Source organism: Rhinolophus hipposideros (assembly GCF_964194185.1).
Source record: "Rhinolophus hipposideros genome assembly, chromosome: 16".
NCBI classification, from domain to species: Eukaryota; Metazoa; Chordata; class Mammalia; order Chiroptera; family Rhinolophidae; genus Rhinolophus; species Rhinolophus hipposideros.
In genome coordinates, this window is record NC_138062.1 from 47,350,805 (window position 1) to 47,361,018 (window position 10,214).

Here is a 10,214-nt window from a genome sequence, read left to right on the forward strand (position 1 = left end):
TTGTGCTCTCGTGGTGGGGGTTGTCTCTCAGGGTCCAGAGGAAATGGAATTCACCCCCTTGCTGTTCCACCCATAGTTCAAGAGAACCCAAAAAGAATGGGAGTACCCAGGAATAATAGTGGAGAGCCCTTATCACCCTTGAATTGAAGAAATGGCATTGTTAGAGCCAGTGAGAGCTGGACCTGTAGAGTAGGAGCTGCCTGGCTAGAGGTGTCATTGGGGTGGGACCCGGCCACTGGCCAGGGATGTGTCCCCAAAGCAGAGAAGAAGTGGGCGAAGAAGTACCCAATCCTCTTTCTGCTCCTTGCCTCTGAGTTCCTGTTGATGCTTCCCACTGGCTGAAAGCAACAGGAACCCAGAGGGCCTGAGAACTGGGGGATGCTCAGAGCAGAGAAGAGCAGAGAATGGTGCCTCTGTCTTGGGTGGGGTAGGCAAATGAAGAAACACCCTCCCAGGAGGAGATGCTCATAAAAGAAATCAACAAAGAGTTGTGAAAAGTGCTGTGAAAGAAATTAACAAGGTGTAGCAATATGGAACAATAGTGGGGCAGGGCTGTGGGAGGTCAGATCTACTTAATAATAGTTGCCGCGGCAACATTTAACTGTAGTACTTATGATAGGCCAGATCCCATTCTAAATCCTTTGGTTGTGGTGACTGATTCGACTTTCACTAAAAGCCCATGGGTAGACACTGTTATTATTCCTATTTCACAGATGAGGTTTTCCAAGGCTTTAGGTGTTCGTTGTGGAAACCTTGGCGGGAAGGGGTTCCAGATGGTCCCCACTAGACATTTTGTTATTCAGAATTTGGCCTATTGTTTTTTAATTGTAAAAGTAGAGCTACCTCATTCATTCGTTAATTTATCCAACATGTCTTGAGGGCTTATAAAGCTAAATAAAGCTGGTTTTTGCACTAAAGGAGTCTTGTGCAGAGGAACAGTCAGGTAAAAATTCTTGATTGTATGTGTCAATCAAGAATTTTATTTGGCTGTATATAAATAAAATGCTACAGTGGCCCAAGGATGTCACAGCCAAGGTCCTCTTGGTCTTTGCCTTATAGTCAGTCTCAAAATGGTTGCTGCGGCGCCAGACATCACGTCTGCATTTCAGGGATGTGGATGGTCAAAGGACAAAGGTCAGTTGAGACCTGTGCCCTTTCGTTTTATTTATCAGCGTTATACACATGACCATACCTTCCTGCAGAGGAGCCTAGGAAATGTAGTTCTGTTTTATTGCTGGAGAAGAAGGCATGAGTGAATAATGGGTGGGCAACTGGCTGTCTCTGAAACACTATCTCAGGTGTCTAGTATAGCACCTGGAACACAGTAGGAGCTTAATGATTGTTTGTTAGGAATAGATAAACAAGCTGGAACACAGTGGAACAATTACTAAAACAAAGGTCACTGCAATCCAGTGCTGGCAGAGGGTAGGGAGCACAGAGAGAAAAGGAATGGGACCACCAGTGGGAGGTGGTAATTAAGTTTAATTTTCTCCTTCTACACTGAGGTGCTCTCATCCAGTCTGTCCTTAAATTGCCAAATACCCCATCCCTGCAATTCCTGTGTTTTTCTCCCCTCCAATCCTTCTTAACTCCATTACATCTATTTCCATGTTCAGAAGATCCGTGGTATTATAGCAGTTAGATGAAGAAATGATAAGGTTAGATTAAGTAGATTCTTACATGAGACAGACTTGCTTTTCTCCATATCCTCCCTGATGGCGTTTTATTGGCTTTGATAGCTCTAAAAGCTTAGTTTGGGATTTTTTTTGGCAAAGTTCCCAGAGAGCAGGGTTTATCTGAACTACCTAATATGCAGCATTTGCAAATAATTATTAATAGATGTTTACATTTTCATTCTTTATGAATGCTGCTGTGGGGTGATTTTGTAATTCAATGGGGACGTGGTAAGTGTGGATTGTCATCCTTCCCAACATGACCCCTCCCTCCGTCTTTTCCATCTCGGCTGATGGCGGTTCTGTCCTTAGGCTGCTCACGTCAAAATCCCCTTTGCGCCCTTGAGTCTCCTTTACTTATCCCTCAGGTCCCTCCATAAGCAACACCTGTCTGCTTTGCCTACAAAGTATAGGCAGAAATAACTCTCCCTGGCACCCACGTGGTCACAGCCCCCATCATTTCCCACCTGGACCAGTGCAGTTGTCTCTTCCTTAGACTCCCAGCTTCTGCTTTCCTTTCCTTCTGTCCTTGAGGCTGGGGGAAGACTGACAACACTTGAGTCAGGTCACATCTCCCCTCTGCTCAGAACCCCTCGTGACTCCCACCCTCTTCAGTCCGGAAAACATCCAAAGTCCTCGCGGTAATCTACAAGGCCCTGCATGACTTACCCTCACCTACTTATCTGCACATACCAAGCATGCGCCCCCCTCAGGGGCTTTGCATTCACCGTTCCCTCAGCCTGGGATGCTCTTCCCACAGATTTTTGACGGCACCCTTCCTCCCTTCCTTCAAGTTTCTGCTTCAATGTTACCTTATCAAGGAGGCTTCTCTGACCATCTTCTCTATAATCCCCACTCACCCCAATTTTACTCCCATGCCCTACTTCATGTTTCTACACCACGACTGCCAGATTAAATAATTATTGGTTTACTGTCTATTTCTCACAGTTAGAATGTCAGCTCCGTGAGGGCAGGGATTTGAAGTTGTGTTGTTCTGGGCTATGTCTTAGGTGCCTCGAACAGCTCCTAGCGCACAGAAGGTGCTCAGTAAATACGTGTAATATATGAGGAGCAGAAACAGCTGTTGAAATGTTTCAGATGACAGAGTCCACTTGCACAGCCATTTTGGAAAGACACTTGGAAGTGTGTGTCCAGGATCTGACAAATGCAGCAATTCCACATCTGACCCCATAATTCCACATGTGGGTCGGTATCTTTATGTTTAAAACACCAGGACACAACATGGCTTATAGCCCTATTACTTTTAAAAGCATCTAGTTGGAAATATTATTAAAAGTTTATCAAAGGGGAATAAGTAAGAAGTAAATGTAGTTATTAAAATGATGGTTACAATATGATATTAAGTGAGAAAGTGATAGAGGAAACCTCTCCATTCTTTGAATTAACAAAGAATGAGTTGAAAATTGATATTTTGTGTGAGTGCATCATTTCCTTTTGAAATTGTAGGGTAGAACAATGGAGCGTCTTCCATTTCATCTTTGGCTTTTGTGGTGTAATCAGAGGGGTTTTTTGCTGTGAACACATTTAAGGTCTTCATCAGTTCCCCCCAGAGGACCTTTAAAATCATTTGCTCATCAGTTCATTCTCTTCTGAAGCAGTTTTCACTGTCATCACTGGTTTTCTGCCTTTTAATTGTTAACCAGCCTAACTTGACAAGTTCCTCACTTGTCAGTGCTGTCTTTTGTGTTGCAAGTGGCTCTCCCACATCACTTTTATTGATTTCATGAAATCCTGCTGTCTTTTGCAAAGATTTCCAATGTTCATGTTGCAAATGATTCACATAGTTCCACAGCTTACAGGCTGCTGGGGGGAGGGGAGGCTTACCCCACGGAGTGGGATTCACTACAGCAGTGCCTGTTGGGACCGCCCTTGGGGTGTGCCACTTGTGAGGCTAATTGGGTGGTGCTCTGCTGTGGTGTGAAGCCAACTTCAAAGTATGTAGGTTCTGGGGCCTCTTGGGAGGGGCTCTCATGCAGGCCCAGGTCACTCACTGCCTGTGACTGCCTGGGGCGTACCTGGTAGGAGCTACAAAGTGATCCACAGTTGTTCATTACCTGTGCTAAACCTGGAGGTGCATGGGAGAGGCCATGCTATGAACTGAGGAAATACTGGAACTGGTCTGCCACCTTTACCAGGCCTGGGCTAGCTCTGCAAAAAGATGGGACACCCCAAGACCTGCTGCCCCACCTGCCGCCTCCCTTAAGGTTCAGCCACTGATAAAACCTCATGCAGTATAAAAGTTAGGTGAGGCTGGGTCTCAGGGAGTCACTAGAGGGGGAAGAGTTGTGGTCACCAGGTTAATGTAGATTCTGGTTTGGTGCCAGTGCTGAGCCTGGAGCTATTCAGCAAACGTCTCAGAGCACACTGAGGCTAGTCGCCACCTGCCTGGGGCCCGTGGACTTTGATAGTTTTCCAAGAAAGAGTGCAATGAGGGCAGGGCTGGCTGTTCATGGACAAAGTGCCTCCAGCATTGGGGGAATTGGGTGCGGCAGGGTCCCAGTGAGTCAGCAGGATGGAGCGAGCAGAGCTCACCAGGCCAATCAGATTCAGATTTGGCTGTCAGCATAGGGGGAGGGCTCCCTACACAGGAAAGATGGCACCTGACTGAGGGCTGCAGAGGAGGAGGCTTCCTTATGGGGAAAATGGCAACTGTATTTCAGCCCTCACTGCTAAGCCACACACCTCAGTCTGCCCCCTGTATGTCTCTGCCGCCCTTTGAGTCACTGGCGGTACTCCAGAGCCCAGGGTGAGTGCCTCTAGTGAGTGGGTCGTTGAGCAGGCCCCTTAAGTGGACGTCTGGATTTTCTGCAGCCCTCTGTCCTGGTGAGTCGGGAGTCTCCACTGTTTTTCAGTCATATATTATGGGGGCTTCTCTTCCAGGCCCTAGTACTCCAGGCGGTGGAGCCTGGTGTGAGGCTGGGGTCCCTCACTCCTTTGGGAGGAACCTCCATGGCTGAGATATTCCTCCTAATTCTCAATCATTACACGCAGATGTGGAGCCTGCCGATTCCGCATCTCTGCCTCTCCGCCTCTCCTACTCGTCTCAATGTGGCTTCTCCTTTGTATCCTTAGTTATAAAACTTCTGTTCAGCTAGACTTCAGAGGGAGCCCCAGGTTGATTGTTCTATAATTTAGTTGTAATTTTAGTGTGTTCACGGAAGGAAGCAGGCACAGTGTTTATCTACTACACTATCTTGAATCTCTTGAATATAAAATATCTTTACACTAGAATTACCTCTGTACGTAAAATAAAAACCTGGGGGGAAAATTAGACAGAAATACAACAAAATATGGTGTTTGCATTGCAGTAGTCATGGGATAGTGGCTTAAAATTTTTTTTAACATGAAAATTACTTTACTTTAAAAAAATATGTAAAAACAAATTATAAGAAGTTTAAAGAAAAGTTTGACTTATTTGGGAGGAGGAGAATCTCTTTGGTAATGAAAAATGACTCCAAGTTGGAGGCAGAGAAAGTTAGTGACATCAACACCCAGGCTCTGAGTCTGTCTAACAGGCTGTGTGGATTATCTCGTGTAATTCTCGCAACCAACCATCAATGAAGTGAACACTGGAATTTCCCTGTTTTACAAATGAACACATTGGCCCAGAGAGGTTGAGCAACTGGCCCAAGGACACACAGCTCAACCACATGTCATTCTGCCTTGTAACACATCTTTGAGGTGAATTAAATTTCTTTCCCTTGACTCTGGTCACCACAGGGAATTTTTCTCTCTCTTTCTCAATTTTGGAACTCAATACTTTGAGACAGGTTCTTAAGAAAGCATCTTAGGTATACAAGTAAAGTGATTTTTGTCGGCATGGGATGAAAGCATTTTCTACAACTAAAGATACGGGTGACGCCAGAGGAGGGAATAAAAGAACACAGAAGAGAGAAGTTTAACGTTCTGTCAAGTCAACCCATTACGGTCTTTTTGTGGGACGACATGCATTCAAATAGCTTGAACATAAATTCATTCATGTTCTCTCTGCATGTAATTCTTGGACGGAACTTTTTGTCCCTTCCAATGAGTGTTGTTGGGATTTCCTTCCTGTTACCTTTATTTGTCTGTGTCTCTGGTGGGTCCTTCCGGCTTTTACCCTCCTTGTTTCTGGAAATCAAATGCCTCCTTTGGACATGAGATGCAATTTCACTACATGCAGTAAATATTATTACCACTGCAGCTAACATCTATTCTTTACTACCCTGTGTGTGGCCTGTTATTTACAGAGTGGCATTTATCCCTTTCATGATCCCAGTGGGTGCGTACTTCCCTCATCCCCATTTTGTAGATTAGGAAACTGAGGCTTGAATGATTAAATGATGGGTCAAGCTCATGTAGTAGAACATAGCTTGGCTATTAGTGTGGAGGAATGATATTACTACTCTCTCTCATTTTGGCTGTGTTGTTCTTGTGTTGTCCAATGGCTGTGTTGTTCTTAAGTGAGGTAATAATCACCCCAATTATTTCCACCTGTAGTGAATATAAAAATTATGAATGAGATATTTCACATTTGGTTTTCTCATGCTAAGGCTTCGAAATCTGGCATGTATTTTTATACTTAGGTCTTGATTCAGACCAGTCATATTTCGAGTGCTCGCTGGCCACGTGAGGCTTGTGGCTACATTTGGAGAGTTCAAGTCCCAATCTTTTGACACTTAGTTCTGGGATTTTTCTATTACACAATGAAGCTGGGCTATACATCTATTGTGTGGTGGGGGGGCCTGATTTATACTCAACTTTTATCCTACAAGCCCCGTAAACAATTTTTTGAAGAAGGAAGGAAGGAAAGAAGAAAGAGGGAGAGAGAGAGGAGAGGAGAAGAGAGAAGGGGCAGGAGGAGGAGAGGGAGGGAGAAAAGAAGGAAGGAAGGAAGGAAGGAAGGAAGGAAGGAAGGAAGGAAGGAAGGAAGGAAGGAAGGAAGGAAAGAAGGAAAGAAAGAAGGAAGGAAAGATATTTCTCCTGTCTAAAGATTTTGAAAGAACTAACAGAATCTGTCCAACTCCATTGTCTTAGTTTGCCCCCACCCCCACCCTCAGAAGCAGATCTGGAAGCAAGGATTCATCTGCTTTGACGAGAGGTACCAGGACACACTGGCAGAAGAGCAGGGAAGGGAAGAACCAGTAATGGGTGTGCCATTAAGCAAGTTACTGTTGTGGGCTACTGGGACTTAGTACTAGTGGGGACTCTGGGAGGCAGCAGAGAGCCCATTCCTCAGAGCGACCACACCCTAGGACCAAGGAAGCTGGGTATTTACCATCAATCACCTGTTAAAGGACGCTCCTAGGAGCACTCAGTTGCTAGCAACCCAGCCCACTGGGTGGACACTCTGGTGGCCAGAAAAAGCCCCCTGGGGGCTGGCAGTGGAAAGTCAGACCTGTGAAGTCGTCACATCAAGGCTATACAGTGACGGCCACACGCATGAAACACCTACCTTCTCATAAATTTGAAAGGTTTTCTTTTTCATCACAAGCCTTCCTAAACATTAAGTGCGTTCACTTTGTGACAGTCGGGGCACCGTATGGGACATGATATTATTTAGCTGTTGTCGTCTCTGTGACAGAAAAGGCAGAACATCTACGGAAGGACATCGCAGATGTATGCATATATTTACGTGTAACCTCGCAAACACGTGTGTGTTCCCATTTGTGTTGTCACCAAGCTTAACTCTTAACTACATTCTCTGTTGTGTGTGCGTTTCCTGCTCTCTTTGTTAGTCATTGGGCGAAACAGAAGAAAATAAAAGGAGTAAGTCCATATTTCCTGGGGAAATAAGGTTGATCAGATTCTAAGCATGTCGGGGTCAGATTTCCCCCCATCTCTGTCCCCAGCCCCACGCCTTCTCTTTCCCTGTTGGAAAATCACTCGTATTGGTCTCTTGTTTATCTTTTGTTTCTTCTTAAAAATGTGAGTGAGCGTTTTGATATTTTTGCGCATTCTGTCTTTCTCTCATGAAGATAGTCCACATTCCACACTGCTCTGCAAGTTGCCTTTGTTATTTTTCGAGGCATTGGTTACTATTCTGACCTCTCTTGGTTGCCGAGGCTGGAACCATGAACAGGATAAGCAGAACCTTGGGGCCCCAGAATGCGAAACATTTTAAGGGCCGTGATGTGACTTTCCAAGAGGAAAGTCTTTCAGGTGAGTTTCATAAGTTAAAGATTTTCACTGTGTGTTTTGGATGCTTTGACATCTGGCTGACCCTGGAGGGACTGCCCCTGTAAGGGTGAGCCAATCCCTTGAGAGAGTGAGTCAGCAGTGAGAATGCAATTTAAATACAAACCAACCAATCCAGAGCCCACACTGCTACGACCTTCTCTATCAGGCTCTCACACTCAGGGCCACAGTCCACCAGCCCTGATCACCCCAAAGCCAAGTATCAGACAACTAGGGGCAACCCCTATGCCCCAGAGCCCTGAAATTATTCAAACTAGCCAATCCTAAGCCTACACACTCTGCCTCACTTGTTTCTTCTTGAGGAAACCATTTCAAAGGCTTCTGCCCACATTCCCCGCCTCAGTCCCTCTGCTCCCTGACCAACCCTAGTGCTTTCTTCCTGTGTGGCCCTGTGTGGCACGGCGTGTCCCTTCCTCTTAGGATCTGTGAGTGGAACAAGCTGTCTTTTCAGTGGTGGTTGTTTCCTCATCTGGTGGCCTTAAATGCCTAAATAATAAGAAAACCTACATTTTAAAACAATGAAAGGCCAACCTGAGATGGCAGCCCTGTAATCGCCATCAACTCCCTTTCCTCATCTCTTCTCACTCTCTCCACTCCAACCACAGGAGCCTCCTCCCTGTGCTTTAGACACACCAGGTACCGTCCACACAGGTCCGTGCCGTCCGTGTTTTCCCTGCTTGCAACACTCCTCCCCCTGATATTTGCATCTCTGTTCCTTTTTCTCCTTAGACCTCTGCTTCAATGTCATCTTCTCAGAGAGGTCTTTCCAAAATAATTCCCTCTCCTCTTCTATCTCACCTCCTACCTGCTCCATTTTTCTTATAAAAACAATCTCTACCTGACATATGATAAATCTACCCAACTTCATTCATTTTTTTCTGGGTTCTCTGCCCCAAACATGAGTTTCTTATTTGTTCTGTCCATGGCGGTGTCCATCTCCAGTGTCTGGGGTAAAGCCTGATATATAATAGATGCTCAATAAACATCTGTCAATTAAATGAACAAATGAAGCCGATCATTTTACTCACTCATTCCGGGTGAAATGGCACATTTGATTCTGTTGTCTGTGGCTTTACTTCAAGGTAAAACTTGTTATTTTGCAAGTTGAGGGGACCTGGCTGAGTTCTTACTCAAGAAAGGCCAAGACGAGGGTTTCTATAAGCAGATGTAGTTCATTTGATTAAATTTCCCTTGCTAACTTCTCAGGATATACAGAACTATATAAGTAAGCATTTAATCAAGCTCCTGACTAAACAGAGCGGTTAGGTGCTGAATGTAATTTGTAATTGCCTGAGATCATAGTAAACCTGAGCACTTTTGTTTTCATAATTAAGTGTGAGGTTCTTGTAGCAATATGATTCAAGAATACTTCAAGTATTTGACATGCAAAGAAAATTTTTGTCTTTTGGAAATGCTCAAATATATACAGAAGAAGAGAAAATTGAATGGTAGCCCTCCATGTTCCTATCATCCATCTTCAATAATTATCAACTCATGACTCTTGTGTTCCTGTTTCCCAACCTTTAACATAACCTTACTTTGCAAATTAAAGCAAACCTTTCATTTGCTTCGCTATAATCCTGGGTTATGTTGAAACACATCTCAGACATCATCTGTACAGATTTCATCTGTAAATATTTTACTATGTACTTCTAAGAGCAAAGTACTCTGCAGCTGTTAGGGAAAATGGTATGGTGATTCCTCAAAAAAATTAAACATAAATACCCAGAAGTGGAATTGCTGGGTCATAAGGTAGTTCTAGTTTTAATTTTTTGAGGAACCTCCGAACCATTTTCCATAGTGGCTGCACCAATTTGCAATCCCACCAAAGGTGCGTGAGGGTACTTTTTTCTCTGAATCCTCACAAACACTTGTTTTTTGATTTATTGATGATAGCCATTCTGACAGGTGTCAGGTGATATCTCATTGTGGTTTTAATTTGCATTTCTCTGATTATGAGTGACATCGAGCAACCTTTCATATGACTATTGGCCATCTGTAAGTTCTCTTTGGAGAAATGTGTATTCAGGTCCTCTGCCCATTTGAAAAGATATCTGCCCCCCTCTGTTCACTGTAGCACTATTTACAACAGCTAAGATATGGAAGCAACCCAAGCAGCCATCAATATACGATTGTAGAAAGAAGATGTGGTACATACTGTGTTTCTCCCAAAATAAGACCTAGCCAGACAATCAGCTCTAATGCGTCTTTTGGAGCAAAAATTAACATAAGACCAGGTCTTATTATATTATATTATATTATATTATATTATATTATATTATACCGAGTCTTATAGTAAAATAAGAACGGGTCTTATACTAATTTTTGCTCCAAAAGACGCAT